The sequence below is a fragment of the Amblyraja radiata genome, chromosome 16 (assembly GCF_010909765.2).
Source record: "Amblyraja radiata isolate CabotCenter1 chromosome 16, sAmbRad1.1.pri, whole genome shotgun sequence".
Lineage (NCBI taxonomy): Eukaryota > Metazoa > Chordata > Chondrichthyes > Rajiformes > Rajidae > Amblyraja > Amblyraja radiata.
In genome coordinates this window covers 42928599-42955601 of record NC_045971.1, presented here as the reverse complement: position 1 = coordinate 42955601, position 27003 = coordinate 42928599, and the positions used below count along the sequence as shown (strand labels likewise).

Genomic DNA, 27003 nt, shown 5'->3' with positions numbered 1-27003 from the left:
TTTATTTCAGTCGTCTACCCCCTTAGATCCTCTGTCCTCCAGTACCTTTTGTGACCAAAATTACGTATTAACCTGTATTTATTACATATTCTGTAAAAAAATTATATAACATTCCTGCACCTCGTTAAGAACAAAACCAATGCCCATATTTTTAAACTATAGCAGAGAAACCTTAACAGGAGGCCTAAGGAGTCTGAATCCTTGGGGAAAAAATGCACATCACTCTGTTTGGAGAATCAGACTGAATCTCAATAGTTTGGATATATCTAATGTAATGAGTTTAAAATAAGCAACATATCATAAAGTAAAAAACTAGTAAAAGCAAATTTGCACTTAATGAATAACACATTTGGAAAAATATATTCAATTTAACAAGTATCCACCACTCAAAAGTTAAGAATACAATCGCCCTTGCAACAGATTTCATAGGCTAACGGCCAAATTGATGGGAACCAATTTTATTTGAAACACTATATAATATTTCAAAACAGATTTAAATTACGTTGTGGATTTCTTGTCAGAGGTATCCAATCGTCATCTGACTCGCTAGATTCATAAACTTGGGTTGACGCCTTCTGCTCCAATTTGCCATGAATTCTGGCTTTGGTACATCTAATCCTGTGAAAAATAAAACATGCTCATCATCTGTTATGGCCACAACTTCAGGTATTTATCTTCATGAACTTACCAGTGCAAAATATCTGTGGAAACATCACTTTGTAATGTTATAGTTATTACTATTTCCACCAGAGTATTCATGCTTATTCAATTGATCATGTCTACTTGACGAAGACAGCAAACAACCTTAAAATTATTTTTCAGTTAAAGAATAATCAACCAGCATGAAGAATATGATGGATGAGTATGTGTCTATTTCCAGGTCAGAAATCACAATGACCAATCTTTCAGTTTCACACATCTGTGTGGGAAGTGAAATAGATCAGAATCCTTCTTTCCATTCCTACAGGTTTAAAGTAATGGCTCATTCTTGCTGCCTGTACTGACAGTGACACTTTGTGCCATGGTTGGGTAAATGGATTGAATGATGAACAACCAGGACAATCCACCTCTTCATCAATGGGAACATTGGCCTTTGTCCAATCTCTGATTTCAGGACTGTGACTAGTTGCAACATTAAAAAGCATAACTGGGCCCCAATGTCTATGGGTGTGTGTTATCCATGGTCACCATCTTCTGAATGACATCAAGCTTTGGTATTGATTGTAAAGTTAGTCCAATTTGAGATCACTGATGGGAATTTTTGAATATTGGTGAGGAACCTCACCAGGAGGAAATCATATAAGTACTGTAAATGAATGCGCGAAGTATAAGGAATAAAGTGGACAAAATTAATGGGCAAAATTAGGGTACATGGTATTGTGGGTAGAGTACTGACATGGATAGAGAAGTGGTTGGCAGACAGGAAACAAAGGGTAGGGATTAACAGGTCCCTTTCAGAAAGGCAGGTAGTGACTAGTGGGGTACCGCAAGGCTCGGTGCTGGGACCGCAGCTATTTACAATATACATCAATGATTTGGATGAAGGGATTCAAAGTAGCATGAGCAAATTTGCAGATGACACAAAGCTGGGTGGCAGTTTGAACTGTGAGGAGGATGCTATGAGAATGCAAGGTGACCTGGACAGGTTGGGGGAGTGGGCAGATGCACGGCAGATGAAGTTTAATGCAGATAAATGTGAGGTTATCCACTTTGGTTGCAAAAACAGGAAGGCAGATTACTATCTAAATGGTGTCAATTTATGAAAAGGGGAAGTACAACGGGATCTGGGGTCCTTGTTCATCAGTCTATGAAAGTAAGCGTGCAGGTACAGCAGGCAGTGAAGAAAGCGAATGGCATGTTGGCTTTTATAACGAGTAATTGAATATAGGAGCAAAGAGGTATTTCTGCAATTGTTTAGGGCCCTAGTGAGACCACACCTGGAGGATTGTGTGCAGTTTTGGTCCCCTAATTTGAGGAAGTACATTCTTGCTATTGAGGGAGTGCAGCGTAGGTTTACAAGGTTAATTCCCGGGATAGCGGGACTGTCATATGCTGAGAGAATGGAGCAGCTGGGCTTGTACACTTTGGAGTTTAGAAGGATGATAGGGATTCTCATTGAAACATATAAGATTGTTAAGGGCTTGGACAGGCTAGAGGCAGGAAACATGTTCCCGATGTTGGGGGAAGTTCAGAACCAGGGGCCACAGTTTAAGAATAAGGAGAAAGCCATTTAGAACGGAGATGAGGAAACACTTTTTTCTCACAGAGAGTTGTGAGTCTGTGGAATTCTCTGCCTCAGAGGGCAGTGGAGGCAGGTTCTCTGGATGCTTTCAAGAGAGAGCCAGATAGGGCTTTTAAAAATAGCCTGGGGATATGGGGAGAAGGCAGGAACGGGCTACTGATTGGGGATTATCAGCCATGATCACATTGAATGGCGATGCAGGTTCGAAGGGCCAAATGGCCTACTCCTGCACCTATTGTCTATTTTCTATTGTCTATTGATATAGTAATTGGAAGCAAAACTACATATCCTGCTGCCAATAATCTGGAACTAATCACACGTCTGCTGGGTGTGCTCATTTCAATACAAGTGGCATTAAAAATAAGGCATTACAATTGAGTTGCTGCTATTACAATGGACCAGATGTTGCAGGGGAGCAGATGCTGCAGTGGAGCAGTTTCCTGCATTGAAGTTTCTCCTGCAGTGGAGCATCTCCTGCAGCTGCAGGGAAAGTTCAAGCCTCCACCATCTCCTCGGGCAGCGTGTCCCAGATTGCAACCACCCTCTGGGTGAGTTTAACCTCATCCATGTCCGCTTTGTTCTGTTAGTATAGTCTGGTCTGCAGTTCCTTGTTCTGTTATTATTGGCCAAATTAGAGAATATCACAAAATGGTGGATATTTGCTTTTGCAAGGCCTGCTTGGCCTCTTTCTGTGAAAAGTTTCAAGCTGCGAGTCACAGCTTCAAAGAGTCTGGACCCTAGATGGAAGTTAAGGATGATTTTTGAATTTTCTTCCATTTTTATTTCAGATTTACAGCATCTGCGGTTCTTTGCTTTACACGTTGATTTTGATGTTGTGACCGGCCAACAACAAATCAAAGGAGATCAGATACGTGGTGTCGTAATCTACTGGGATTCAAGTAACTAGTAAGTGTTTCAATGGGAAGGTTATGCCTACTCGGGATGGGACTCCATATTAGTTTAGTTCAGAGATACAGCACGGAAACAGGCCCTTCAGCCCACCGAGTCCACACCGACCAGCGATCCCCGCACACTAACACTATCCCACACACACTAGGGACAATTTACCTACAAACCTGTACGTTGTTTGAGTGTGGGAGGAAACAGAAGATCTCGGGGGAAACACAAGCAGGTCATAAGTGATAGGAGAAGAATTAGGTCAATTCGGCCCATCAAGTTTACTCCGCCATTCAATCATGGCTGATCTCTCCCTCCTAACCTCATTCTCCTGCTTTTCCCCATAACCCCTGACACCCGTATTATTCATGAATCTGTCTCTGGTTTAAAAATGTCCACTGACTTGGCCTCCGTCTGTGGCAAAGAATTCCACAGAATCACCACCCACTGGCTAAATACATTTCATCTCATCTCTTTCTTCATGGAACATCCTGTCATACTAAGGCTATAACCTCTAGTCCTGCATTCTCCCACTAGTGGAAACATACTCTCCACATCCACTCTATCCAAGCCTTTGGCCAAGGTCACGGGGAGAGCGTACAAACTCCGTACAGACAGCACCCGTAGTCAGGATCGAACCCGGGTCTCTGTAGCTAGTACCGCCCTATTTTATCTGCTCTGAACAGGAAGTTAGATGAAAGCAGCACGTTAGGAAAAGTAATTTTCCTGAAATTAATCCAACAGTATAAAGAAAGTTTTGTAATAAATCTATTTTTTACAATATGCAATGCAATGTGTCACTGATAATCTGCTGGAAGGTGTCTCCTTAATACTTGAACCAGTTTCTCATGCGTTAGTCAGCGGGATGAATAAGAGGCAGCTTAAGTGAACAGTAAAATATTTCAATGTTTAAAATATCACTGATGTCACTGAGAAACCCTTTCTCAAAGGTGGAAATTTCAATGACCGGCGGGTAAAAAAGAGACAAGTTTAAAGGAGATGTGCGGGGAAAGATTTTTATTCCACAGAGTGGTGGGTGCCTGGAACACACTGCCAGGGCTGGTGATGGAAGCAGATATAATAGTGGTGTTTAAGAGGCTTTTGGAAAGGTACATGGATATGCTGGGATTGGAGGGATATGGATCATGTTCAATTTGGCATCATGTTCGGCACAGACATTGTGGGCCGAAGGGCCTGTTCCTGCGCTGTGTTTGTTGTTGCTCTAATGAATAGAATAGAATAGAATACGTTTATTGTCATTGCACAATACTGTGCAACAAAATTCCATTGTATCTCCTTCGGTTTAAAAAGAACAAACACAACAGCCATTGACTCACATATACACTTATCAGTAACAAAAAATAATAAATAGGTATTAAAAATATTTAAAAAGAATATTGCGCATTATCTTGCACCCCTGAATTATATTGTGTTTCCCCAGTGTTTGTTAGAATTAAGTTCTTTTATCGCACATGGGTAGAAACTATTTTTTAGTCTACCGGTGCGAACCTTCAGAGACCTGAATCGCCTCCCAGAGGGTAGCAGAGTGAAAAGGTGATTGGCAGGGTGGGATGTGTCCTGCTTGATGTTTGTGGCCCTGCCCAAGCATCGGGCCCTGTATATGTCATCCAGGGAGGGTAATTGAGCATGTGTGATGCTCTTTGTGCAGTTTTTATAACTCTCTGCAGAGCCCTCCTCTCAGCCACAGTGCAGCTAGCAAACCACACCAATAATGGAATATTGTTGTAAAGATTGATAATACGATGAGAAAGATAAAGCAAGTACACCATGTGTTTGTGCCTGGGCCAACCTCATCTCCCGGTTGCCAAACACTTTAATTCCCCTCCCCATTCCCACTCTGACCTTTCTGTCCTGGGCCTCTTCCATTGTCAGATTGAGACAATCACCAAATTGGAGGAACAGCATATCAAGTCAAGTCCAGTCAAGTATATTCATCACATACACATAGGAGATGTGCAGTGAAATGAAAAGTGGCAATGCTCGCGGACTTTGTGCAAAAAGACAAACAAACAAACAACCAAACAAACTACAAACAGAATGGAACAGAATCACATATTCTTTTACATATTAAAAATTGTGGGCGGAAGGAAAAAGGGAAAAAAACAGCAATTTAAAAAAAAGCAGTAGAGTGGTACAGTAAAAGTTAGTCCCTGGTGAGATAGGACCACAGTCCTAATGGCCTCTGGGAAGAAACTCCTTCTCAACCTCTCCGTTCTCACAACATGGCAACGGAGGCGTTTGCCCGACCGTAGCAGCTGGATCAGTCCGTTGCAGGGGTGGAAGTGGTCTCCCATGATCTTATTGGCACTGGAGTTGCACCTCCAGATGTATAGTTCCTGCAGGGGGGCGAGTGTAGTTCCCATAGTGCGTTCGGCCGAACGCACTACTCTCTGCAGAGCCTTCTTGTCCTGGGCGGAGCAATTCCCAAACCAGATTGTAATATTTCCGGACAAGATGCTTTCCACAGCCGCTGAGTAGAAGCACTGGAGGATCCTCGGAGACACTGAATTTCCTCAATTGCCTGAGGTGGTAAAGGCGCTGCCTTGCCTTAATCACCAGTGCTGCAGCGTGTGATGTCCATGTCATATCCTCAGAGTTGTAGACTCCCAGGTATTTAAAACAGCTCACCCTATCTACAGTATTCCCATTTATCATCAATGGTGTGTATGTCCTCGGATGATGTGCCCTCCTAAAGCCCACGATCAGCTCCTTAGTTTTCTTGATGTTCAAGAGGAGGCTGTTGTCCTGACACCAGAGTGCCAGATCAGCCACCTCCTCCTGGTAGGCCTTCTCATCGTTGTCTGAGATCAGGCCCACCACCACAGTGTCATCAGCAAACTTGATTATTGAGTTGGAGCTGAACTTAGCCACAGTCATGTGTGTACAGGGAGTACAATAGGGGGCTGAGGACGCAACCCTGGGGCGATCCTGTGCTCAGGGTGAGGGACTTCGATGCATATCATATTTCGCTTGGGCAGCTTACACCCCAGCAGTATGAATATTGATTGCTCTAACTTGAATCCTTACATCCCCTCTCCCTTCGTCCCTCCCCCACCCAAGTCATTGTACTAATCTGAAAGTTGTCTTGTTGAGTCTCATTGTCTATAACTCGTTTTCACCGAGCCCTCAGCTAACAATGGCCACTTTCCTTTATCATCGTTACTTTGTATTTATATCATTCATTTGTTCTATATCTCTCTCCATCACCGTCTATATCTCTCGTTTCCCTTTCCCCTGAATCTCAGTCTGGCGATGAGTCTCGACCCAAAACGTCACCCATTCCTTTTCTCCAGAGATGCTGTCTGTCTCACTGAGTTACTCCAGCTTTTTGTGTCTGTTTTCAGTTTAAACCTCTGCATCTGCAGTTCCTTCCTACATACAACATGTGTTAATTGGGTGTAGGGTGAGATTGTGCTGAAACTGTGTTGTTTAAAACTTGCAGACTGTGGAAGTCAGAGAACCAGTTGTGACTGTGAGACGTGGTGTTGTGTTGGAAGCACACAGATGACCTGGGATGTTCATTAGATGCATCAAGAAGTTGCTATGGAGACGGTGCAGGACGTTACCCCCAGTTACGGCAGGGTTCCCTTCCTGGGAACCGTTCCCAAGCGGAACATGCGTCCGTGAACAGAGTTCCCACACGGCAGAAGATGCCTGCAGCCCCGCAGCAGCCGGTAAATCCATCCCACCGTCTCCCAGACACTCGCTCATGTGTACGGGCTGTACTTTACTGTGTCCGTAAGTTGGGGACGATCTACACCTCAAACAAGTCAACTCGGGGCTGGACAACGATTAAAGATAAAGACGGAACAAAGAAATAATGACAGAAAATGCTCAAAATACTCAGCCGGTCGGGCAGCATCTTGTGGAGAAACAGTTTATGTTTCACTGTAGAAACAGGCCCTTCGGCCCAACTTGTCCATGCTGACCAAGATGCCTCCTCTAAGCTGATCCTATTTGCCCACGTTTGGCCCAAAGCCCTTTGACCTTTCTTCCTCATGTTGAAACACCTGAAAAATGTCTTCTCAGATCAATGACCGTTCATCAGAACTGATGCAGTCACATAATGTGGCCAGTTCTGATACAAAATGGAAAGGCTGGTTATCTGAAATTGCCCATATTAATGATAACTTCAAGGGCTGCACCACACTGAAACGTGGTGCTGTTCCGCAAGATTTTGTCGGCTTCGTTGGAACAATTGGAACGGCTTCATTTGGGGCGGTACGGTGGTGCAGCGGTAGAGTTGTGGCCTTATAGCACCAGAGACCCAGGTTCGATCCTAACTATGGGTGCTGTCTGTGTGGAGTTTGTACGTTCTCCCCGTGACCTGAGTGGGTTTACACCGAGATCTTCAGTTTCCTCTCACACTCCAAAGATGTACAGGGTTATAGGTTAATTGGCCTGGTATAATTGTAGTTTGTCCCTAGTGTGTGTAGGATAATGTTATTATGTGGGGATCGCTGGTCAGTGCAGACTCGATGGGCTCTCTAAACTAAACTAAACAATGTAGGTGGACTAATAATAAAACATGCATTAGCCTGGAAAATCTGCCATCCAGCACCAAACTCCCAAGTGTCCCAGATTTGTGAGTTATAATGAACTCTGAGAATCCGTGTGGGTCCGCTGGTGTTTCTGGAGGTCACCTCAGTATGTGAAGCTCTTCCCACAGTGTGAACATTTACACGGCCTCTCTCCGGCGTGGGTCCGCTGGTGTAGGTGGAGGGTCCCTGCCCGTGTGAAACACTTCCCACATTCTGCATATTCATGCCGTCTCTCCTTTGTCCGTGCTTGAACATCACCTGATTTCCCAATTCCACTCCTTCCGTCAGATAGTGTGAACGGACTCTGCCCACGTTTACATTGTGAATCTGGGTTCACACCGGAGGCAGAAGGTTGTCCAGCTGACGTTGGTCTGGAAGCTTCAGGATGCCTTCTTAAGTGTTGTATAAGGAACTCCATGTGATAAATGCAACAGTGCAGTGAGGGCAGGGATGACAGTCTCCTTGGGTCACTCCTGACTTGTGGCAACAATAAAAGTGGTTGATTTATCAATCGCCGTGTTGATGAACTCAGTGCGATAACCAGACTGCATCACAACAGTCCCGATCCCAGCGATCCCGTACAGTCAGAATATCCCAGTGGGGACAGTTTATCCCAGTGGGAAGATGCAGTCTAGAGAGGGTTGGACATGCGGCAATGATACCCGTCCCTGGTCCCCAATTCACACGGGTGGGAAACCAGGGACCCATCCCTTATACCCCAGACTTCTCCACACAAAGTATCATCATAAAGGGGGAAATACAAGGGCCAATATTAATACAGTTTGAAAATGTAAATAATTATTCAAAATAATTCAATAGGAAAGAATTAAATGTAAAAACACTGAAAATGGGTGACATTTCTCTGATAAAGCTCTGCCTGCAGTGTGAACATTTGTACGGCCTCTCTCCAGTGTGAATCCACTGGTGTTGGTGGAGGGTCCCTGCCCGTGCGAAGCTCTTCCCACATTCTGCACATTCAAGCAGTCTGTGAAACTCTTCCTACAGCCGCTATCCCGTGTGGGTCTTATCGAGTCCACACACAAGATTAGAAGTTGTTCAACCAGAGCTGAACACACGTCTCGGCATCTGCATACAACGGTGTCTGTCTTGTACTTCTTGTGCGTGGTGGTGGAAAGATTGGTGAAACAAGGGCCGCGACGTGAATGCTCTTTCCTAGACCCCGTGGGTCCTCTGGTGTCGATGGAAGGAGCTGGACTCTGAAACTCTTCTTCCAGACTGCTTTTGTACGGCCTCTCTCCTGTGTGGGTCCGCTGGTGTAGGTGGAGGGTCCCTGCCCGTGTGAAACACTTCCCACAGTGTGAACATTTGTACGGCCTCTCTCCGGTGTGGGTCCGCTGGTGTAGGTGGAGGGTCCCTGCCCGTGTGAAACACTGCCCACAGTGTGAACATTTGTACGGCCTCTCTCCGGTGTGGGTCCGCTGGTGTAGGTGGAGGGTCCCTGCCCGTGTGAAACACTTCCCACATTCTGCATATTCATGCCGTCTCTCCTTTGTCCGTGCTTGAAGATCACCTGATTTCCCAATTCCACTCCTTCCGTCAGATAGTGTGAACAGACTCTGTCCACGTTTACATTGTGAATCTGGGTTCACACCGGAGGCAGAAGGTTGTCCAGCTGACGTTGGTCTGGAAGCTTCAGGATGCCTTCTTAAGTGTTGTATAAGGAACTCCATGTGATAAATGCAACAGTGCAGTGAGGGCAGGGATGACAGTCTCCTTGGGTCACTCCTGACTTGTGGCAACAATAAAAGTGGTTGATTTATCAATCGCCGTGTTGATGAACTCAGTGCGATAACCAGACTGCATCACAACAGCCCCGATCCCAGCGATCCCGTACAGTCAGAATATCCCAGTGGGGACAGTTTATCCCAGTGGGAATATGCAGTCTAGAGAGGATCAGACATGCGGCAATGATACCCGTCCCTGGTCCCCAATTCACACAGGGGTGGGAAACCAGGGACCCATCCCTTATACCCCAGACTTCTCCACACAAAGTATCATCATAAAGGGGGAAATACAGCAAGGGGCAATATTAATACAGTTTGAAAATGTAAATAATTACTCAAAGTAATTAAATAGGAAAGAATTAAATGTAAAAACACTGAAAATGGGTGACATTTCTCTGATAAAGCTCTGCCTGCAGTCTGAACATTTGTACGGCCTCTCTCCAGTGTGGATCCACTGGTGTTGGTGGAGGGTCCCTGCCCGTGTGAAACACTTCCCACATTCTGCACATTCATGCAGTCTGTGAAACTCTTCCTACAGCCGCTATCCCGTGTGGGTCTTCTTATCGTGTCCACACATGAGATTAGAAGTTGTTCAACCAGAGCTGAACACACGTCTCGGCATCTGCACACAATGGTGTCTGTCTTGTACTTCTTGTGTGTGGTGGTGGAAAGATTGGTGAAACCAGGGCCGCGACGTGAACGCTCTTTCCTTGACCCCGTGGGTCCTCTGGTGTCGATGGAGGGAGCTGGACTCTGAAACTCTTCTTCCAGACTGTGCTTTTGTACGGCCTCTCTCCAGTGTGGGTCCGCTGGTGTAGGTGGAGGGTCCCTGCCCGTGTGAAACACTTCCCACAATGTGAACATTTACACGGCCTCTCTCCGGTGTGGGTCCGCTGGTGTAGGTGGAGGGTCCCTGCCCGTGTGAAACATTTCCCACATTCTGTACATTCATGCCGTCTCTCCTTTGTCCGTGCTTGAACATCACCTGATTTGCCAATTCCACTCCTTCCGTCAGATAGTTTGAACGGACTCTGCCCACGTTTACATTGTGAATCTGGGTTCACACCGGAGGCAGAAGGTTGTCCAGCTGACGTTGGTCTGGAAGCTTCAGGATGCCTTCTTAAGTGTTGTATAAGGAACTCCATGTGGTAAATGCAACAGTGCAGTGAGGGCAGGGATGACAGTGAATGTTTCCCCGGTGCTGGAAGGCAACAAGGTTCTGTTTCTCCTCCTTTCTGGCCCAGTTCACAAACCTCGAACACAGCAGCAAAGGTGAAGTGGACAACAGTGCTTAACACTCATCACCTGAAGACAGAATGTGAAGTATATCTGTAAAGTCAGTTGAAAGGCAGGAGATGTTCCCAGCCACGGCCAAAATCCAATCTTAAATATGCTGTCCCGAGAAGGAGACACAGAAGATGCTGTTGTGTTAATTACAGGGGAGGTAAAGACAGAGCAGAAGCCAATAGAAGTTATGTTATCAAAGAACAGGAATGTCCAAGATCCTCAGACATATTCTCAAAGTAAACCAGTGGAGTGAAATGTTCGGACCTGACCCATATGGTCTCAGAAAGCACAAACCTACTTCAAAGTTCAAAGTAAACTTTATTGTCAATTCAAATAATGCAACAAGTAGTTACACAGAGGATTGAAATTGCGTTTCCCCATACTCCAAATGTGCAAGTAATATTTATAACACAGACAGACAATATACCAATAAAGATAGACAATGGACATATACATTATATAAAATATTCACAGTGTGCCAGAGTGTAGTAACATTTTGAGGTATGTTATTAAGGTGCAATAATAAAAGGTGCAATATAGAAAAGTGCAAATAGCATCCTGCAGACATTGAGTTAAAGTTAATTTGACAGTCAGTTGGTCTTTGTTTGTGTAATGTTCATGGAATTTTCTTGAGTGTGTTGAGTAGTCTGATGGCCTGAGGGAAAAAGCTGTTTTTGAATCTGGTGGTTTTGCTCCGCATGCTGCGGTAACGCTTGCCGGATGGTAGGAGGGTGAACAGTTTGTGTGCTGGGTGGGTGGTGTCTTTGATGATATTGGTTGCTCTCTTGCGACAGCGAGATGGGTATAAGTCCTGGATTGCTGGTTGGGGTGATCTGGTGATCTTCTCCGCTGTCCTCACCACTCTCTGTAGGGCCTTCTGGTCAGCAGCAGAGCAACTGCCATACCAGACTGAGAGACTGCTGGTAAGAATGCTCTCAATGGCACCCCTGTAAAAAGTGGTGAGGGCAGAAGGGAGGAGGTCGGCTCTCCTCATCCGTCGAAGGAAGTGGAGGCGTTGCTGTGCTTTCTTGACTAGGGAGATGGTGTTGGTGGACCATGTCTGATCATCTGTGATGTGCAATCCCAGGAACTTGGTGCTTTTCACAGACTCCACTGCACTGCCATTGATGGTGAGTGGGGTGTGTGCTGTCTGTTTCTTCCTGAAGTCCACCGTTATTTCTTTTGTTTTATTGACATTGAGTTGAAGGTTATTGATGTCACACCAGTTGATGAGTTGTTGTACCTCCTCTCTGTAGGCTGAGTCGTCATCGTGGCTGATGAGGCCCACCACTGTTGTGTCAACTGCGAACTTGATGATGTGGTTCGAATTGTGTTTGGCACAACAGTCATGTGTCATCAGCGTGAACAACAGAGGGCTCAGCACACATCCCTGTGGGACCCCGGTGTTCATGATGGTGATCTCTGATGAGTTTTTGCCAACTCTTACTGTCTGTGGTCTGTCGGTGAGGAAGTCCAGTAACCAGTTGCATAGTGGGGTGCTGATGCCTATTTCGCCGAGTTTATTCACCAGGTGTTGGGGGATGACTGTGTTGAAGGCGGAGCTGAAATCGATGAACAGCATCCGCACGTAACTGTTATTGTTTTCCAGATGAGCCAGGCTTAGGTGGAGTGCTGTTGCTATGGCATCATCAGTGGAACGGTTGGGACGGTATGCAAACTGTAATGGGTCAAGTGTAGAGGGGAGACTGGATGTTATGTGGGCCTTGACCAACCTTTCAAAGCACTTCATCATGTTGGACGTGAGTGCTATGGGCCGGTAGTCGTTCAGTGTTGAGGCTGGGGATTTCTTGGGTAGCGGTATGATGGTGGTGGCTTTGAAGCATGCTGGTATGATGGCTTGGCTCAGAGAGGTGTTGTAGATGTCCGTGAGAACATCTGTGAGTTGGTCAGCACAGTCTCTGAGCACATGCCCCGGTATGTTGTCAGGACCTGCAGCTTTTCTGGGGTTCACCTTGAGTAGGGTCCTCCGCACATCAGCTGGGTCCAGGTGAAGTGTTTCATGGTCTGGGCAGGGAGGGGCTTTTGTTGGTGTGGTGGTGTTGTCTTCCTCAAACCGGCTGAAGAAGGTGTTAATTGTGTTGAGGAAGTCTGTGTTGTCCTCGCACGGTGGGGGTGTTGGCCTGTAGCCGGTGACAGACTGGATGCCTTGCCACAGGCGCTTGGGGTCCTTAGTGTCTGTGAAGTGTGCTTGAATTTTCTGTCCATAGACACGCTTGGCTGTTCTCACGCCCCGGTTCAAGTTGGCCCTAGCAGTACTAAGGGCGTCTTTGTCCCCGGACTTGAAAGCAGCATTCCGTGCTCTCAGGAGCTCACGTACCGCCCTGGTGAACCAGGGTTTGTTGTTGGCCCTCGTGGTGATGTTTTTGATGACGGTCACATCTTCCATGCATTTGAATATATATCCAGTCACAGATTCAGTATATTCCGTCAAGTTGACATGATGGTTGGTAGTGGCAGCCTCTCTAAAAACGGTCCAATCTGTGCAGTCGAAACAATCTTTGAGAGCTGTGGTGGCTCCCTCTGGCCATGCTCTGATCTGCTTCACAGACGGCTTGTTCCTGGTCAATAGAGGTCTGTAGGCTGGAATTAGCATAACAGAGAGGTGGTCTGAGTTCCCCAGGTGGGGATGGGGAGCAGCTCTGAATGCCTGTCTGATGTTGGTGTAGACTTGGTCGAGTATGTTATTTCCCCTGGTTGCAAAGTTCACATGTTTGTAATAATGTGGTAGTACTGTCTTCAGTTTGGCCTGATTGAAATCGCCAGCGATTATGTAGACAGTCCGGGTTAGAGTTCTGCATTGAGTTGATAGACTGATACAATGTTCAGTGCGTCCTTTGTGTTCGCACTGGGTGGAATGTACACAGCTGTGATGTTGATGGCTGTGAATTCCCTTGGCATGTAGAATGGTCGGCATTCCAGACTCCAGTACGGGTCACGTTGCAGGCAGAGGAGATGAGATTAATTTGGCGGCATGTTCAGCACGGACTTTATGGGCCAAAGGGCCTGTTCATATGCTGTTCTGTTAAAGTTGGTGAGACTTGTTGAGTAGAATAATAATTCAAAGAGTCAAAGGTCTTGTTGAACAAACTTTTACTCTGTCACCCGGGTGAAAATAGGACACAGCCAGTAGTGTGCACTCAGATGCACACTCGCAAGCTGCTACACCTCTACTGACTATACAGAGAAATTACATGTATCTTTATACTGATAAAACAACATTCGTCACATGGTTCGTAGGCATAAGTGAACAAAGGGCTCAGTTACATACAATGAAATCCCTCAAATAACATTAAAGAGACATGGGAGTATAGAGATACATGGCCCAGCTGCATAGGCAAGAAAGCACTATTGTATTGATTGCAACCTCCAGACAGAACACTGATATGGCAAAGAAACGAGATGCTAGGGAATGGCCGTTATCTCTGTTCCCTTTAGTTAGTGAAGGTCATTTTATTACAAGCTCTGTGTTGAGCGTTCACAGGCTTTTGCAGCTTCTAAATTGACCAATATTTTAAACTTTTACCAGCATGCTGTGTACAAAATGGAGGTTAATAGCAAATATAACTACATATGCTAAATAAGATGGAGAATAACCGCACTGACTTTCACATTCCCCCCTTTTGATTGTCTCAATCAATTGATCCAATAATGCAGCAAGAAGCCAGCCATTGGTGAATACATGGTGCCAGGCAGTAAAGCAATACAGCAACAATTATAATTATCAGAATAATCATTCCATAATGCCACACGAGACCCCAAAAGGAGCCCCATCCATTAAACCAACTCCACATCCCCTGGTCATGATCGCCAACCAGACTTTCCCCTACACCTTGGATCTCAGCTATCTCATTCTTGATATGGGCTGCCAGATCAGTAATATTGGAGGAATCATCAGGAATATATGTACAGCAGTCTTGCCCAATGACAGCACAGGTGCCTCCCTTCTTGGCCAGAATGAAATCTAAGGCCATATGATTCTGTAGCACCATTATCCTCATAGCAACCGTTTCGGCTGACAGTGCCCCAATCTCAGATTCAGATTCAGGTTCAACTTTATTGTCATTGTGCAGTGTACAGTACAGAGACAACGAAATGCAGTTAGCATCTCCCTAGAAGAGCAACATAAATATGAGCAATAAATAAATCTATTTATGTGCGTACAGTGGGAGGAGCGTCTGGCGGGGGGGGGTGATTGACAATCACCAAGGTGCAAAGTTAAGTTGTGTAACAGCCGCAGGGACGAAGCTGTACCTGGACCTGCTGGTCCGGCAACGGAGAGACCTGTAGCGCCCCCCGGATGGGAGCAGGGTAAACAGTCTGTGGTTGGGGTGAGAGCAGCCCTTGGCGATGCTGAGCGCCCTTCGCAGACAACGCTTGCTTTGGACAGACTCGAGGGGAGTGAGGAACCGGTGATGCGTTGGGCAATTTTCACCGCCCTCTGCAGTGCTTTCCGGTCGGAGACAGAGCAGTTGCCATACCATACTGTGATGCAGTTGGTAAGGATGCTCTTGATGGTGCTGCGGTAGAAGTTCACCAGAATCTGAGGAGACAGATGGACCTTCTTTAGTGTCCTCAGGAAGAAGAGACACTGGTGAGCCTTCTTGACCAGTGTTGAGGTATTGTGGGTCCAAGAGAGGTCATCGGAGATGTTGACCCCCAGGAACCTGAAGCTGGAAACACGTTCCACCTCCGTCCCGTTAATGTGGATGGGGGTGTGCGTGCCGCCCCTAGACTTCCTGAAGTCTACAATGAGCTCCTTGGTCTTCATGGAGTTACGGGTCAGGTTGTTGTCAGCTCACCATGCTGCTAGGAGCTGGACCTCCTCCCTATAGACTGACTCATCGTTGTTGCTGATGAGGCCAATCACCATTGTAGCATCTGCATACTTGATGATGGTGTTAGTACCATGAACAGGTGTGCAGTCGTAGGTGAAGAGGGAGTAGAGGAGGGGGCTCGGCACACAGCCCTGTGGAACGCCGGTGTTGTGGGTGAGGGTTGAAGAGGTATGCTTGTCTAACCTAACAGACTGGTTAGAAAGTCCAGTATCCAGTTGCAGAGGGAGGGGTCGATGCCCAGGTCACCGAGTTTGGTGAACAGTTCAGAGGGTATAATGGTGTTGAATGCTGAGCTGTAATCGTTGAACAGCATTCTTATGTAAGTGTCTCTGTTGTCGAGGTGGGAGAGGGCGGAGTGAAGTGCCGTTGAGATGGCATCCTCTGTACTCCTATTCTTGCGGTAGGCAAACTGATAGGGATCCAGTGTGGGGGGTAGGCAGCCTTTGAGGTGTGCCAGGACCAGCCTCTCGAAGCACTTGGTGATGATGGGAGTAAGTGCAACTGGGCGGAAGTCGTTGAGGCTTGCCGCACTGGAGTGTTTTGGCACTGGCACGATGGAGGTAGTTTTAAGGGACGTGAGGACAACTGCTTGGGCAAGTGACAGGTTGAAGATGTCAGTCCAGACGTCTGTCAGCTGCGCAGCACAGGCCCTGAGGACGCGCCCGGGGATGCCGTCAGGGCCAGCAGCCTTACGTGCATTAGTCCTACTCAGTGCCATGTACACGTCGTAGGGGGTGAGTGTGAGGGGTTGGTGATCAGCAGGGAGCACAGCCTTGATGGCTGTCTCTAGATTGTCCCTGTCTAAGCGGCCATAGAAGTGGTTAAGCTCCTCAAGGAAGGAGGCGTTGCTGGATGTGGAGGTGGTGTTGGTGGGTCTATAGTCCGTGATGGCCAGGATGCTTTGCCACATGCGTTGGGGGTCGGAGTTGTTGTTGAAGTGCTCCTCAATCCTGAGCTTATGGCAGTGCTTGGTCTTCTTGATGCCCCTCTTCAGGTTAGCCCTGGATGAACTGTAGGCTCGAGCATCGCCTGACCTGAAAGCGGTGTCCCGTGCTCTCAGCAATAGCCTGACCTCGCTGTTCATTCATGGCTTCTGATTCGGGAATATGGTCACCCGTTTGAGGGAGGTGACACTATTGATGGTGGAGTTTATAAAGTCCAGAACATAGGATGTGTAGGAATCAATGTCCGTGTGGGAGTCAAGGGTGGCCTGGGCTGCAAACGCCTTCCAGTCAGTCTGTCCAAAACACTGCTGAAGTGTGGAGTCCGCCTCCTCTGACCAGACTTTAACTGTCCTCACAGTGGATTTCTGTCCTCACATTACAATTTTGTTGTACATTGTTCATGTTACAATGACAATAAAGAAACTATTCTATTCTATTCTAATCCGGCTGATGAGTGGGGAGTACTTAGGGAGCAAGAACAATGAGAGGTGATCAGACTGACCAAGGTGGGGGAGGGGGACGGCTTTGTAAGCTTCAGCCATGTTAGTGTAGACTTTGTCCAGTGTCTTGTCTACTCTAGTGGGGAAGGAGACATGTTGGTGGAATTTGGGGAGTACAGTCTTCAGGTTGGAGTGATTGAAGTCACCCGCAACAATGAAGGCTGCCTCGGGGTTGTGAGTCTGTTGTTTGCTAATGGCAGTATGCAGCTCTTTCATTGCAAGCTTGGCATTGGCATCAGGAGGGATATAGGCTGCAGTCACAACAGTGGAGGTGAACTCTGGGCAGATAGAACGGTCTGCATCTAACCAAGAGGAACTCAAGGTTAGCTGAGCAGTGACTCTCAATGATGGTGGAGTCCGTGCACCATGCTTTATTTACATAAATGCACAGACCCCCACCTCTGGTCTTACCGGAGTCTGTTGTCCTGTCCGCTCGGAGTAAATGGCGCCCTGTTAGCTGGATGGCGCTATCAGGAACGTCGATGTTGAGCCAAGTTTCCGTGATGATCAGGATGTTGCAGTCTTTGATCCAGTTGTGGGAGGTGATCCTTAGCCGGAGTTCGTCCATTTTGTTTGCCAGTGAGCGCACGTTGACGAGGAAAAGGCTAGTAATCGCTAGCCTGTGTGGGGCTAGCTCTAACCTGGCCTGTAACCCACCTCTGTGTCCCCGGCAGTGCTTTCGTACGTGTTGCTGTCTGTTGGTGCTTCCGGTCGGCCGAGCTGGTTGTGGATGATCAGCCATGATCACATTGAATGGCAGTGCTGGCTCGAAGGGCTGAATGGCCTACTCTTGCACCTATTGCCTATTGGAATGGCGGTGCTGGCTCGAAGGGCCGAATGGCCTACTCTTGCACATATTGCCTATTGTCTATTGTTTGGATGGGGTGTTTTCCACATCTCCGCTGCACTGTAATCCTGTTTGTTGGTTTACAAGACAATGTCATCTTTCACATTCAATTGTCACCTGATTGTTCTGTTAATGTTTATTCCAGAGCTACAGAGTTTGTGAAAGCCTGCCTTCATCATGGCTGAAGGTGGTAACTGGGGAGGTGATTCAGTGGCCTCTACTTCAAAGGAACAAAAAGGTTTGTGAGCCTTCAGTGACGTACATATGAAGCCCTGACAGTGCATGTGCACCTGATGCAAGCAATGATGTTCACACGGAAGTGGGAATAGGGAAGGGGCTGAGCACAGAGAGTTGACATCTACAGGGACATCACAGTCACAGGTGGGCGGATGCAGGAATTATCTATCAATTCAACAACATATGAATAAAGAGATTTGCTATTGTATACGTATTTAGGTGTTTTCTATCAACTTCTTGTTGTGTCGCTTGTTCCATGCTGTCCTTGCTTTATTTCTCGCAAATTCCAAAGACGTTGAGTCTAAATATCTGGGATGGAGAAATGAGGTGACAGTGACAGCTGTAGACAAAAAGGCAGCATTTGAACTGCATGGTACTAGGGCACTCTGATAAAACAGAAGTACATATGTATCAAGGATTAAAAAAAAACACTGCACTGGGCCCAAATATTTTCAAATACTGACCTTTCATCCATCTTAAGATGCGAAGTTGATAATCACTGATGGTTACAGAATTTTCAAATCGACTGCAACGCCTGAGAAAATGCAGTCGATGCTTACAAATAACTCGTCAATAGACCAAAGTGGAAAGTAACACTCGTCAAACAACAGAAAAGTAAAGATAATTTCCCACAAGGCAGAATATATAACCACATAACCTTGATACTCAATGTCATAACCGGCACCAAATCATCAAACATCAATATCTTGGCAATCATCCTTTACTCAATAATTGACTCACTAATTGAACTAGAACTGATACATATGCTGTAGATGTGCAGGCCTGTGGTTGTATATCTTGCAGCAAATAATCCACCTGCAAGGTTTGTCAGGAAGCATGATAACAGCACCAACAACTTTCTATCCAAAAAGCAAATGCAACTGGAAAGATTTTACATGTCACTTGATGTGTCCTTGAAGCTTTTTCTGAGGCAGCATTTTAAACTTTTGTGTGCAGAAAAAAAAATCATTGGGACTTCTCTTCCTTCAATCGGGGACATTGCGTGCAAACGTTGCTTGTCTAAGGCCAACAGTATTATAAAGGACCCCACACAACTCCATCATGGACTGCTCACTCTGCTGCCCTCGGGCAAAATATATCGTAGTATAAGGAGCAGAACAGCCAGGTTATGCAACAGCTTCTTCCTCCGAGCCATCAGACTCTTGAATGCCATGTAATGTGCTGCCACTATTATCTATTTTGTATTTTTACCCATTTTAACTTTTTATCCATTTTATCCTTTTGCTATTTTATGTTGCACGGGGAGCCAGATGCAACGAAATTTTGTTCAGACTTGCATTTATTGATGTATTTCTCAATGACAATAAAGTTTTGATTGATTGATTAATTGATTGGTGTGATTGCTGTGTTAAAAATCCATTGATTAACTGAGGAACAATCATCAAAAATGTTGATAACTCTGGACATTCGGTTCCATCTTAATGGCTAAGTTTGAAAAAGAAATGATGAGAGAGCAGTGGGGATGTTAAAATTCACAAATAAGCAATTTTGTAAAAATTGATTTTCATGTAAATTAAAGAAAAGCAATTTCAGTCTAATCAGCGAATCAAATAAGCGTGAAGTTTCGAAGCATTTATGCAATAATCTTGTTAAAAATAATTATTCAAATATAAATAAATATTGAAAAAGTCGCCTACGTTTGGGAAAAAAAAGAAAAGTGTAGACCTTTTTAAAATGGTTTAAATCAAAATAATGATGGGAATGTGAACGTCGTTGTGGAGAAGCAAAGCCCGAATGAACGTCCGTTGGTGAAGAACCTTCTGGAAACGCGGGAAATAACGGGCGTCAACGGCTGAGGGAGCGGGAGCGCGTTGACAGTTGGTCGCTCGCGGCCCCGCGCTCTGGCCACACACACGCGCTCGGATCCCGGGTGGAGAGAGGGGGAGAGCGGGCACACGGTGTCAATGCAGCAGCAACTTGGCTGCTAGTTTAAATTCATGCTTTTACCGCTTTACCATCGCCTACAGCTGTCAGCTTAGGAGCGGTTAACAGCGGCGATCAACGGTTAGTGGGGGGAGGGGAGGGGGAGTGGAGGGGAGAAAGAGTGGGGGGCGGGAGTTTAACGGACGACGATGGGGGGGAGGATGAGGCGGGAGGTTAACGGGCGATGAGAATAGTAGAATAGAATAGTTTCTTTATTGTCAACGAACCATGTACAACAAAATTTAAAAATGTCAGCCAGTCAGTGCACCATTCAAACATTTCTAAAAGCTAACGATACATACAAGGTAAAATATTTAAAAAAAAAGATAAACAACTAAAATAAATATCATGAAAATAGCACGGATAAACACCCAACCCTACATCCTTCTGTGGATTTCACAGTATACCACAGTCCCTTAGTATGTATCGCCCCTGCGTTCCTTGGCGGCTACATTTAGTGCCTTTATAGCAGTGGGGTAAAAACTGTTTTTAAGTCTGTTTGTCCTTGTCCTTGTAGATCTGTACCGTCTGCCTGACGGCAACAGTTCAAACAGGGAGTGTCCGGGGTGGGAAATGTCCTTTATAATACTCTGGGATTTTTTGATGCAGCGGGAATTGTGTAAGTCCTCCAAGGTAAGGAGAGGGCAGCCGACAATCCTCTGGGCGTTGTCAATGGCCCTCTGGAGCGCTTTCCTCTGAGCCGCTGTGCAGCTGGTGTACCACACGCATACACAGTATGTTAGGATGCTCTCAATGGAGCACCGATAAAAGGACAGCAGCAGTCTCTGTGTGATGTTATTCTTCCTGAGCACCCTCAGGAAGTGCAGTCTCTGCTGGACGTTTTTCAGCAGCACAGAGATGTTCACGCTCCACGTCAGGTCCTCCTCAATATGGATTCCCAGGAAGCGGAAATCCGCCACCCTCTCCACACAGTCCCCTCTGATAATTAATGGTACCATGTCCGTTTTATTCTTCCTGAAGTCTATTATTATCTCCTTGGTCTTTAAGGTGTTGAGGAGCAGGTTATTTTCTCCACACCACACTGTCAGCTGCTCCGCCTCATCCCGGTAGGCGTACTCGTCCCCCCCAGAGATGAGTCCCACCACCGTAGTGTCATCCGCAAATTTGACAATGGTGTTGCTGTGGTGGGCGGGGGTGCAGTCATGTGCAGTCATGTGTGTAGATGGTGTAGAGCAGGGGGTTCAGCACGCAGCCCTGTGGAGAGCCGGTACTGAGGCTGAGGGCCGTGGATGTGTGATGGCCCACTCTGACTCTCTGGCTGCGACCCTACAGGAAGCTATTTATCCACATGCAGGTGGAGTGTGGAAGTCCCAAGTCCCCCAGTTTGTCCACCAGTTTGTGGGGAAGGATGGTATTAAAAGCAGAGCTGTAGTCCACAAGAGCATCCGCACGTAGCTCCCCGGCTGCTCCAGGTGGGACAGTGCAGCATGGAGAGCTGTGGCTACAGCGTCCTCTGTGGATATATTCGCTCTGTACACAAACTGGTGGGGGTCAAAGCGTCGGCGCAGGAGTGATGTGATATGACCCCGGACCAGTTTTTCAAAACACTTCATCACCATTGGTGTGAGTGCGACTGGCCGGTAGTCGTTGAGGCTGGAGATGTTGTTTTTTTTGGGCAAGGGGACTATGGTTGCGGACTTCAGACAGGGTGGAACAGTGGACTGGGCCAGAGACCGGTTGAAAATCCTCGTACAGACTCCAGCCAGCTGGTCTGCGCAGTCCTTCAGCACTCGTCCAGAGACGCCGTCGGGTCCAGTAGCCTTCCTTGGATTGATGGCCCACAGCGTGCGCCTCACCTCATGCTCCTCTATCTTGAGGGTTAGGTTGCTGTGGACCATGTGGTGTGATGTGGCTGTCTCTGGTGGCTCCACTTCAAAGCGAGCAAAGAAGAGGTTCAGCTCCTCTGCCAACGAGGCATCACCTTCAGCAGCTCCAAGGTTGGTCTTGTAGTTGGTGAGATACTGGATCCCCTGCCACACCTGCCTGCTGTTGTTACTGTCCAGGTTGTCCTCTATCTTCCTCCTGTAGTCTGATTTGGCCTCTCTGATGCCTCTCTTCAGGTTAGCTCGGGTCGTGCTGTATAAAGCCCTATCGCCAGACCTAAAAGTCCTCTCTAGACCCGGATGCGTTTGTCCACTGTGACCGTGTCCATGCAGTTTTTAATGTAACATAGTACACTGTCTGTGAACACCTCCAGGTCCTGGTGTTCAAACACATCCCAGTTGGTCCTGTCGAAGCAGTCCTGCAGCTGCTGAGAGGCACCATCAGGCCAAGTTGTGATGCTCTTTGTGATGGTAGGAGCGGTTTTCCTGAGGGGGGCATATGCAGGAATTAAAATCAGGGACATATGGTCCGACTGACCCAGGTGTGGTAGTGGTCTAGCCCTGTAGCCCAGCTTGATGTTGGAGTAGACCTTGTCCAGTGTGTTAGCTCCTCTTGTAGCACATTTAACATGCTGGTAGAATTTGGGGAGCATTTTCTTCAAGTCCGCGTGATTAAAGTCCCCTGCTATGATGTGAACACCGTCAGGATATATGCTCTGTTGACTGCTAGTGCTACCATACAAATGTCCGATAGCCGAGTTAGCATTAGCATCCGCTGGTATGTACACAGCAGTTATCATGACAACAGTAAACTCTCTAGGGAGATAAATGGGCCTGCATTTAACAGTCACATACTCCAGGTTCGGGGAGCAGTGACTGTCCACAATCACTGTGTTTGTACACCAGGTGTTGTTCACGTACACACAGAGCCCTCCACCTCTGCTCTTACCAGAGATGGCGGGGGGGCGGGGATGAGACGGGAGGTTAACGGGCTGGAGCGTTGGGTCGGCGGGGGCGTCGAAAGCTGGAGCCGCCCGGGAGCGAGTGTAACACAGTTGTGGGGGGAGGCCGTGCGGGGGAGCGACGACAGTTGTGGGAAAAGATTATAGAGCAGAGTTGCTCCATAGTCTTTGGTTGTGGGGGGTCAACAGTTGTGGGGCCCGGGAGCGAGTGTAATACAGTTGTGGGGCCCGGGAGCGAGTGTAATACAGTTGTGGGGCCCGGGAGCGAGTGTAATACAGTTGTGGGGCCCGGGAGCGAGTGTAATACAGTTGTGGGGCCCGGGAGCGAGTGTAATACAGTTGTGGGGCCCGGGAGCGAGTGTAATACAGTTGTGGGGCCCGGGAGCGAGTGTAATACAGTTGGGGGCAAAGATCGTGGGGGGCGCGAGCGAGCGTCGGCAGTTGGCAGTGGACGGGAGCGAGGAATTTGTGGCTGCGCGCGCATGCTTGGGGATGCGGGGCCTCACGCACTGAGGAGGGAGCGGGGAGAGTGGGCGAAGGGGCGGGAGGAGAAGGGGGGGGAGGAGGAGGGGGAAAGAGAAGGGGGAGCAGAGGAGGGGAGAGGAGAGGAGGAGGGGGGAGAAGGGGGGAGGGGGTAGACGAGAAGGGGTAGAGGGGGGGAAGAGGAAAAGGGGGAGGGAGAGAGGAGGAGGGGGGAGGGGGTAGAGGAGAAGGGGTAGAGGGGGGGAAGAGGAAAAGGGGGAGAGGAGGAGGAGGGGCAGGTAAAGAGAAGTGGGGTAGGGAGAGAAGGGGTAGAGAGGAGGAGAAGGGGGAGAGGAGAGAGTGGGAGGGGAGAGGAGGCGGGGAGCGAGAGGAGGAGAGGGAGAGGAGGAGGGGGGATGGGGAGAGGAGAAGGGGGGAGGGGAGAGGAGAATGAGGGGGAGAGGGGAAGGGGGGCAGAGGAGAAGGGGAGGGGAGGAGAAGGGAAGAGGGGAGGGCAGAAGGGGGGAGGGGTAAGGAGAAGGGGTGAGGGGGGAAGAGGAAAAGAGGGAGGGGGAGAGGAGAATGGGGAGAGAGGGAGAGGAGGAGGAGGGGCAGGTAAAGAGAAGCGGGGTAGGGAGAGAAGGGGGTAGAGAGGAGAGGGGGGAAAGTAGTAGGAGGGGGGTTGATAGGGAGGGGGTAGAGAGGAGATACAGCGCGTCTCCGTTGCTCTGTATCTATCTTTGCCTTTACTCACCATAGTCGGAATCGAACCCCGGTCTCCAGCGCTGCATTTTGCTGTAAGGCAGCAACTCTACCGCTGTGCCACCGTGAATCCCCGGGGAGAGTGGAGCCGTTTGTCAACCTGGTCCCCGCTCATCAGTGAAGGTGTTCCTGCGGCCGCAGCTGCCCGGTGACGCACCGAGTTTATGCATCACCGGGCAGAGAGGGGTCTGCATTAGGGAGCAGCAGAATGAGGCCAGTCGGCCCATCTAGTCTACTCCGCCATTCAATCATGGTTAGACACAAAAAGCTGGAGTAACTCAACGGGACAGGCAGCATCTCTGGAGAGAAGGAATGGGTGACATTTCGGATCAAGACCCTTCTTCACTCTGGTTACAGATAAGGGAAACGAGAGATATAGATGATGATTTTTTTTCTTAGACTCAATCATGGCTGATCTATCTCTCCCTCTCAACCCCATTCTCCTGCCTTCTCCCCATAACCCTGACACCCGTACGAATGAAGAATCTGTCTATCTCCGCCTTAAAAATACCTAATGACAGCCGCCTGCGGCAATGAATCCCACAGATTCACCACCCTCCAGCTCAAGAAATTGAGGGAGTGCAGCGTAGGTTTACAGGGTTAATTCCCGGGATGGCGGGACTAATATGCTGAGAGAATGGAGCGGCTGGGCTTGTATACTCTGGAGTTTAGAAGGATGAGAGGGATCTCATTGAAACATATAAGATTGTTAAGGGCTTGGACACGCTAGAGGCAGGAAACATGTTCCCGATGTTGGGGGAGTCCAGAACCAGGGGCCACAGTTTAAGAATAAAGGGTAGTCCATTTAGAATGGAGACGAGGAAACACTTTTTCTCTGTGGCAGGGAATTCTATACATTCACAACTGGGTGAAAAAGTTTTTTCTCACCTCAGTCTTAAATGACCTCCCCTTTATTCTAAGACTGTGGCCCCTGGTTCTGGACTCCCCCAACATTGGGAACATTTTTCCTGCATCTAGCTTGTCCTGTCCTTTTATAATTTTATATGTTTCTATAAGATACCCCCTCATCCTTCTAAACTCCAGTGAATACAAGCCTAGTCTTTTCAATCTTTCCTCATATGACAGACCCGCCATCCCAGGGATCAATCTCGTGAACCTACGCTGCACTGCCTCAATCACAAGGATGTCCTTTCTCAAATTAGGAGACCAAAACTGTACACAATACTCCAGATGTGGTCTCATCAGAGCCCTATACAACTGCAGAAGAAAAGAGGATAGCAAGGTTTTCTTCAGTTATATTAGGAGTAAGAAAGTCAGTCAATTTTATTTCTGTAGCACATTTAAAAACAACTCTCGTTGACCAAAGTGCTTTACATCAGTGCAGGTACTAACGTGCTACATACAGTGGTACATAGATCTAACAATACATACATAAACTGTTTTCAGTGCCCCCTCAGAGGACTTCAAGAAACGCTTGGGAGTAGAAATAGGTTTTGAGCCGTGGCTTAAAGGAGTTGATGGAGGGGGCAGTTCTGATGAGGAGAGGGATGCTGTTCCACAGTCTAGGTGTTGCAACCGCAAAAGCTCGGTCACCCCTGAGCTTAAAACTGGACTGCGGGATAATCAGTAGCCCCAAGTCAGCCGACCTGAGGGACCTGGAGGTAGAATGGTGGGTTAGAAGGTTTTTGATATAGGGGGAGGGGCAAGACCGTTAAGGGCTTTGTATACGAATAAGAGGAGCTTGAAGTTGATTCTGTACCGTACTGGGAGCCAGTGGAGAGAGGCCAGGATCGAGTGATGTGGTCCCTTTTACAGGTACCCTTTAGAAGACTCGCTGCGGGGTTTTGGACCAGTTGCAGGTGGGACAGGGAAGATTGGCTGATGCCAGTGTATAGGGAGTTGCAATCTTGCAGTAGTCCAGGCGGGAGGAGATGAATGCGTGGATGATCTTTTCAAAGTCGCCAAATTGGAGGAATGGTTTGATTTTAGCTATGGTGCGAAGCTGGAAAAAGCACGAATGGACGTTGGACCGCTGGAAAATGATGTAGGAGAAGTGATAATGGGGAACAAAAGAAATGGCAGAGGAGTGGAATAACATTATTTGCATCAGTCTTCACAGTGGAAGACACCAGCAATGTGGCCGAACTTCAAGTGAGTCGGGGTGGACGTTAGTGGAGTGGCTGTTACTAGGGAGAAGGTGGAGAAGTGACCTGATCAGGATGGACTATACCCTAGGGTTCTGATAGAGGAGGCATTAGAGATTGTGGGGGCATTGATGGTGAGATTTCAAGAATCATTGGAGTCAGGAGTGGTTCCAGATGATTGGAAAATTGCCAATATTGCCCCGCTGCACAAGAAGGGAGTGGGGCAGTCTAGGGAGAGTTGTTCCTGGAGTTGTTCACCCTCCTCTCCCTCTCTCCCTTCCTCCCTTAGATCGCTGATCGCTGTCTCTCTCCCAGGAACCAACTCTGTCCATCTCTCTCTTTTTCCTGGCTCTCTACCTCCCTTCTCATTCTCTTCCCTTCTATCTCTCTCCCTCCTCTCTTCCCCTCCCTCTCTCTGCCCACATTTGGCCCATATCCCTCGAAACATTTTCTATCCGTGTACCTGTTAAATCTTACCTATTAAATCTCACATTGAGGCGGGTGTATGGAACGAGCTGCCTAAGGAGGAAGTTAAGGCAGGGACTATCGCAACGTTTAAGAAGCAATTGGACAGGTACATGGATATGACAAGTTTGGAGGGATATGGGCCAAATGCAGGCAGGTGGGATATGTGGCCAGTGTGGGCAAGATGGGCCACACTGTGTCATTCTACATCCTCTGACTCTTGCACCGTATGAGAGAAACCAGAATCTCATTAAAGTTTGCGCCTGTTGTAGACTTTGAGCTAAACAGCATGGAAACAAGCTCCTGGGTTTTCAACTTTTCACATTTCCAATTTTTGTATTC

General features: G+C 47.6%; 1 long non-coding RNA gene across 1 annotated transcript; it reads left to right on the top strand.

Moving 5' to 3' along the window:
* The first annotated feature begins 565 nt into the window (after positions 1 to 565).
* Positions 566 to 7034, top strand: LOC116982181. The gene is made up of 3 exons (XR_004414384.1): positions 566 to 666; positions 3031 to 3148; positions 6603 to 7034. It is a non-coding gene; the product is annotated as an uncharacterized LOC116982181 (long non-coding RNA).
* The last annotated feature ends 19969 nt before the right edge of the window (positions 7035 to 27003 follow it).